At 49.0% G+C, this 6,000-nt stretch overlaps 3 non-coding genes across 3 annotated transcripts; 2 read left to right on the plus strand and 1 right to left on the minus strand.

Annotated features, from left to right (window-relative positions):
• Positions 1 to 1,360: 1,360 nt before the first annotated feature.
• Positions 1,361 to 1,432, plus strand: TRNAQ-CUG (transfer RNA glutamine (anticodon CUG)). Its single transcript has one exon. It is a non-coding gene; the product is annotated as a tRNA-Gln (tRNA).
• Positions 1,433 to 3,301: 1,869 nt separating this feature from the next.
• Positions 3,302 to 3,383, plus strand: TRNAL-CAA (transfer RNA leucine (anticodon CAA)). Its single transcript has one exon. It is a non-coding gene; the product is annotated as a tRNA-Leu (tRNA).
• A 2,104-nt stretch (positions 3,384 to 5,487) lies between these two features.
• TRNAQ-CUG (transfer RNA glutamine (anticodon CUG)) lies at positions 5,488 to 5,559 on the minus strand. The gene has a single exon. It is a non-coding gene; the product is annotated as a tRNA-Gln (tRNA).
• Positions 5,560 to 6,000: the final 441 nt, after the last annotated feature.

Raw genomic sequence — 6,000 nt, forward strand, 5'->3', positions numbered from 1 at the left:
TTAAGGAAGTATGGGCTGGATGAATGCACTATAAGGTGGGTAGAAAGCTGGCTAGATTGTCGGGCTCAACGGGTAGTGATCAATGGCTCCATGTCTAGTTGGCAGCCGGTATCAAATGGAGTGCCCCAAGGGTCAGTCCTGGGGCCGGTTTTGTTCAATATCTTCATAAATGATCTGGAGGATGGTGTGGATTGCACTCTCAGCAAATTTGTGGATGATACTAAACTGGGAGGAGTGGTAGATACGCTGGAGGGGAGGGATAGGATACAGAAGGACCTAGACAAATTGGAGGATTGGGCCAAAAGAAATCTGATGAGGTTCAATAAGGATAAGTGCAGGGTCCTGCACTTAGGACGGAAGAACCCAATGCACAGCTACAGACTAGGGACCGAATGGCTAGGCAGCAGTTCTGCGGAAAAGGACCTAGGGGTGACAGTGGACGAGAAGCTGGATATGAGTCAGCAGTGTGCCCTTGTTGCCAAGAAGGCCAATGGCATTTTGGGATGTATAAGTAGAGGCATAGCGAGCAGATCGAGGGACGTGATCGTTCCCCTCTATTTGGAATTGCTGAGGCCTCATCTGGAGTACTGTGTCCAGTTTTGGGCCCCACACTACAAGAAGGATGTGGATAAATTGGAGAGAGTCCAGCGAAGGGCAACAAAAACGAATAGTGGTCTAGAACACATGACTTATGAGGAGAGGCTGAGGGAGCTGGGATTGTTTAGCCTGCAGAAGAGAAGAATGAGGGGGGATTTGATAGCTGCTTTCAACTACCTGAAAGGGGGTTCCAAAGAGGATGGCTCTAGACTGTTCTCAATGGTAGCAGATGACAGAACGAGGAGTAATGGTCTCAAGTTGCAGTGGGGGAGGTTTAGATTGGATATTAGGAAAAACTTTTTCACTAAGAGGGTGGTGAAACGCTGGAATGCGTTACCTAGGGAGGTGGTAGAATCTCCTTCCTTAGAGGTTTTTAAGGTCAGGCTTGACAAAGCCCTGGTTGGGATGATTTAACTGGGAATTGGTCCTGCTTCGAGCAGGGGGTTGGACTAGATGACCTTCTGGGGTCCCTTCCAACCCTGATATTCTATGATTCTATGAAAATATCCACAGCTTTGCCAATTTTCACCAGGAATTTTTCTCCATCAACCAATTCTCACTTGTTCCCTGCCACTTGGTGACCATTTCCCCAGGGCACTGTCACTCTCAGGGTCCTGATTTCCCATTGACCCTTCCCCCTTCTATTGGGACTGGGAACTAGCCAACCAAAAAACCCCACAAAGTTTTAATGAAGGGCCAACAGTCCCCTTACACAAGCCAGCCCCGAGAGGGTCACTGATGGCCAGAGAAGGCAACAGAAACTGGTCCCATGGTGTAATGGTCAGCACTCAGGACTCTGAATCCTGCAATCTGAGTTCAAATCTCAGTGGGACCTCGTGGTAAATCCCTGGAGCTCAAAGTACTCCTGTCTCTGACTGTACAAGAGCAAGTTTGTACTTGCTGCCACATTTTTCCTCTTTCCCACATGGCACCTGAAGAAAGGAGTGCCAGGGCCATGCTGTAGGCATATTTTATATATTTGTAATTCTGTTTATAATATTTGTAATTCCCCTATTTGAAATAATTGTAATTCTGCAATATTGATTTGCAGCTCTCCTTAGCTGCTGACAGTGTCTGTGTTAAAGCTTGCAAACCATCAATTGACTCTAAGTACCTTGTAAGCCATTAATTAACTCTAAGCGATGCTTTGTAATTGACATGGACACCTTACAACACAAACCGCTCAATTGACACTACTCTCTCTGAAAAAAGAAAAGGAGGACCTGTGGCACCTTAAAGACTAACAAATTTATTTGAGCATAAGCTTTCATGAGCTACAGCTCACTTCATCCGATTCAGTGAGCTGTAGCTCACGAAAGCTTATGTTCAAATAAATTGGTTAGTCTCTAAGGTGCCACAAGTCCTCCTGATCTTTTTGCGGATACAAACTAACACGGCTGCTACTCTGGATACTCTCTCTGAGTTGACACTTTCGCTTGCTTGTAATTGAGATTGACGCTTGTCAAGGTTCCTTCCCCACTCTGAATGCTAGGGTACAGATGTGGGGACCTGCATGAAAACCTCCTAAGCTTACTTTTACCAGCTTAGGTTAAAACTTCCCCAAGGTATAAACTATTTTGCCTTTTGCCCTTGGACTTTCGCTGCCACCACCAAACGTCTAACACCGGTTATTGGGAAAGAGTTCGTTTGGAAACGTCTTTCTCCCCAAAATCCTCCCAAATCTTAACTGCCCTTTCCTGGGGAAGGTTTGATAAAAATCCTCACCAATTTGCATAGGTGACCACAGGCTCAAACCCTTGAATCTTAAGAACAATGAAAAAGCATTCAGTTTCTTAAAAGAAGAATTTTAATAGAAGAAAAAGTAAAAAAGGATCACCTCTGTAAAATCAGGATGGTAAATTCCTTACAGGGTAATTAGATTCAAAACCCTCTTGGCAAAACCTTAAGTTACAAAAAACACAAAACCAGGAATATCCATTCCATTCAGCACAACTTATTTTCTCAGCCATTTAGAGAAATCGGAATCTAACGCATATCTAGCTAGATTACTTACTAAGTTCTAAGACTCCATTCCTGTTCTGTCCCTGGCAAAAGCATCACACAGACAGACCCAGACCCTTTGTTTCCCCCGCCCCTCCAGCTTTGAAAGTATCTTGTCTCCTCATTGGTCATTCTGGTCAGGTGCCAGCGAGGTTATCCTAGCTTCTTAACCCTTTACAAGTGAAAGGGTTTTTCCTCTGGCCAGGAGGGATTTTAAAGGTGTTTACCCTTCCCTTTATATTTATGACCCTGCTGAATTGGAATTAATTTGCAAACTGGATACAGCTAACTTAGGCTTGAATAAAGACTGGGAGTGGATGTGTCATTATACAAAGTAAAACTATTTCTCCTTGTTTATTTCCCCTCCTACTGTTCTTGTAAAGTGCTGGAAATGGCCCACCTTGATTATCACCACAAAAGGTACCCCCCCCCGCTCTCCTGCTGGTAATAGCTCACCTTTCCTGATCACTCTCCTTACAGTGTGTATGGTATCACCCATTGTTTCATGTTCTCTGTGTACATAAATCTCCCTACTATTGTTTCCATTGCATGCATCCGATGAAGTGAGCTGTAGCTCACAAAAGCTTATGTTCTAATAAATTTGTTAGTCCCTAAGGTGCCACAAGTCCTCCTTTTCTTTTCAAGCCTGGGCACTGTGATTATTTACCAGTTTCTGTGGCATTGAAGCACTAGTGTGCTCGCAGCTGCGATGGCCGAGTGGTGAAGGCATTGGAGTCAAAATCCAAAAGGGTTCCCCTGTGCAGGTTTGAATCTTGCTCACAGCGAGGCCTGTCTTTTAGCCAGTCTCTAACCCGGGCAATACTCTCTACAACCCCTGAGACCCTCTCAATTCTGTCCCCACTCCAAGAAAATCCGGTTCTGCTCCTTTCATAGAGATCCCTGGGACACCACCTTACACTGTGTCCCTGAGGCGTCAGACAAACTCTCAGCACCTGAAGCCTCTGCCACTCACCTAACGCCCCCTGCCCCATAGATCAGCCATAACCCTGGTTCTGTTCCTCTCTCTAGAGTGTGAAGGGAGCCGTCAGTGCAGCCAGAGGCGCCGACTCCATGGGTGCTATGGGGCTGCAGCACCAACGGAAACAAAACAAGAGCTGCTCAGCGCCCACTGGCAGCCAGCCCCCCACAGCACCTCCCACCTGTGAGCAGCCTGGCCCACAAGCTCCTCCTCTTCAGCACCTCCCACCTGCCAGTGATCCAGTGTGCAGGAGGAAGAAATAGGACAGGGTGGGGGTTTGGGGCAGAGGTCAAGCAAGCCCCAGGAAGTCTCAAAGTCAGCACCTCTGAGTACAGAAGACTTCCCGGAGCCTGAGCTACCAGGATCCCTGCCACAGAGCAGGGTGCACAAGTCTCAGCCTCCCTTTCCCACACATGGCTCTGGACACCACCAGGAATGATTTGGCTCCTAGCACACAAGAGCTGAGTGCCTGGACAGGGCCTTGAACTCCCATTAAGAGCCTGATGCTCTATGGACTGAGCTGGCCAGGCTTCCTGAGAGCCTCTCCCCGACCTCTTTTTCTCCACGCCCACTGCCAATTCCGCCTCCTCTTCCTCCCTCCTGCACCTCAGGGTCAATAAATTTGCACCTAGACAGCCGGCCCACCTGCTGCACCCCAATCCCCCATGCCTAAGCCTCCCTGCCAAAGTCCTGCACCTGGCTCCATACAATTAAGTCTCACGTCTCGCTGGGAATTTGACTTCTTGTGCCCAGAGAGCCTCTGCCCCTCTCAGTAGCTGACCTGAGAAACACAGTGTCCACCTTTCCAAAGAAGTGTTTGGAGAGGCTTCTCTCCTGTGACCACGTGGCCTAATGGATAAGGCACATGGCTTCAGATGAGGTGATTGAGGGTTAAGTCCCTTCATGGTTGGACTTGTGCAGTTTTCCCTTAATTCTGAAAGTCTTGCTTTCTTCAGGTCTGGATCCTCTTCTTGGCTGCTCAGGCCAATGCTCTGGCTTCAGCTAGACCCCCGGGAAGGAGTTGGGTTTGGGCGTCACAAAGGCTAGGGCGTGAGCCCCAGGTGCGTCCAGTCTAGCCTTTGCCATTCCTGACTTGCCAAAGTAAACGGGCAGATGCCCGGGCTAGCGTGTAGAGCAGTTTCCCTCCTCCAAATGGGCGGCTGTCCCTGTGCCTGAGGGGGCTAAACAGCGCCTAGGGGGCTGGGTGTTTCTCTGCTTCTCACCAGCGGAGGAAAGCCTCTTGGGGTAAAATCTCCTGTCCCACTGCAACAGTGAGCACCTGGAGTGGGAACGGTCAGAGGCCCCACTGGCGGGGCTGGCCCTGCTTTCCTACCATCTTCTGATGCTGGCCACAGAGCAACAGCAGCTGCCTCACATGCTGGTCTCTGGGTGGCCTTCAGTGGGTGTTTGGCACAGCAGGGAGCAGGCTGGCGGCCAGCGGTCATATGCCCGTCTGCTGGCCATGCATAGGAATGGTCCTCCCCTCCTCTTGCCCTGCCCTCAGTTGCTCTATGGCTTATAAACCTTCCCTTGGAGCTGTCAGCACCAGGCACCTCTGCTCTAGATGCCCAGAGGAGGAGAGGTGTGCTGGGCTCCATCCTGGGACTCTTACTCCCTCCTTTCTGGCCCTGGCACTCCTTTCTTCAAGCGCCATGTGGGAAAGTTGAAAAGCGTGACAGCAAGCACAAGGGCCAAATTTGTGGGCATCAGGTGAAGCAGCGAGAATCCCAACCACCAGGTCAAACCACAGGACTGCAGGCATCAGTAGCCAGTTCTAGGGCCCCTACCAATTGCAGCCATCCCACCCAAAGACCTGGCTCCAGTGGCCACGAGTCACCCAGTAGAAGGTAAACAACTTGCTCTTGTACAGTCAGAGACAGGAGTACTTTGAGCTCCAGGGATTTACCACAAGGTCCCACTGAGATTTGAACTCAGATTGCAGGATTCAGAGTCCTGAGTGCTGACCATTACACCATGGGACCAGCCTCTGCTGCTTTCTATGTCCATCAGTGACCCTCACAGGGCTGGCTTGTGTAAGGGGACTGTTGGCCCTTTACTAAAACTTTGTGGGGTTTTTTGGTTGGCTAGTTCCCAGTCCCAATAGAAGGGGGAAGGGTCAATGGGAAATCAGGACCCTGAGAGTGACAGTGCCCTGAGGCAATGGTCACCAAGTGGTAGGGAACAAGTGAGAATTGGTTGGTGGAGAAAAATTCCTGGTGAAAATTGGCAAAGCTGTGGATATTTTGAAAAGTTACAGTGAATTTACACATGAAGATACAAACAGAGAGACAAACACACAGAGAGAAAGAGAAAATCCCACACTGCACAGACCCACACAGACATAAACAAAAACCACACACACACACACACACACACAGAGCCATACACACATAAGGGAAAGCCACTCAAAACATACAAAGAAC

The sequence above is a fragment of the Lepidochelys kempii genome, chromosome 22 (assembly GCF_965140285.1).
Source record: "Lepidochelys kempii isolate rLepKem1 chromosome 22, rLepKem1.hap1, whole genome shotgun sequence".
NCBI lineage: Eukaryota > Metazoa > Chordata > Testudines > Cheloniidae > Lepidochelys > Lepidochelys kempii.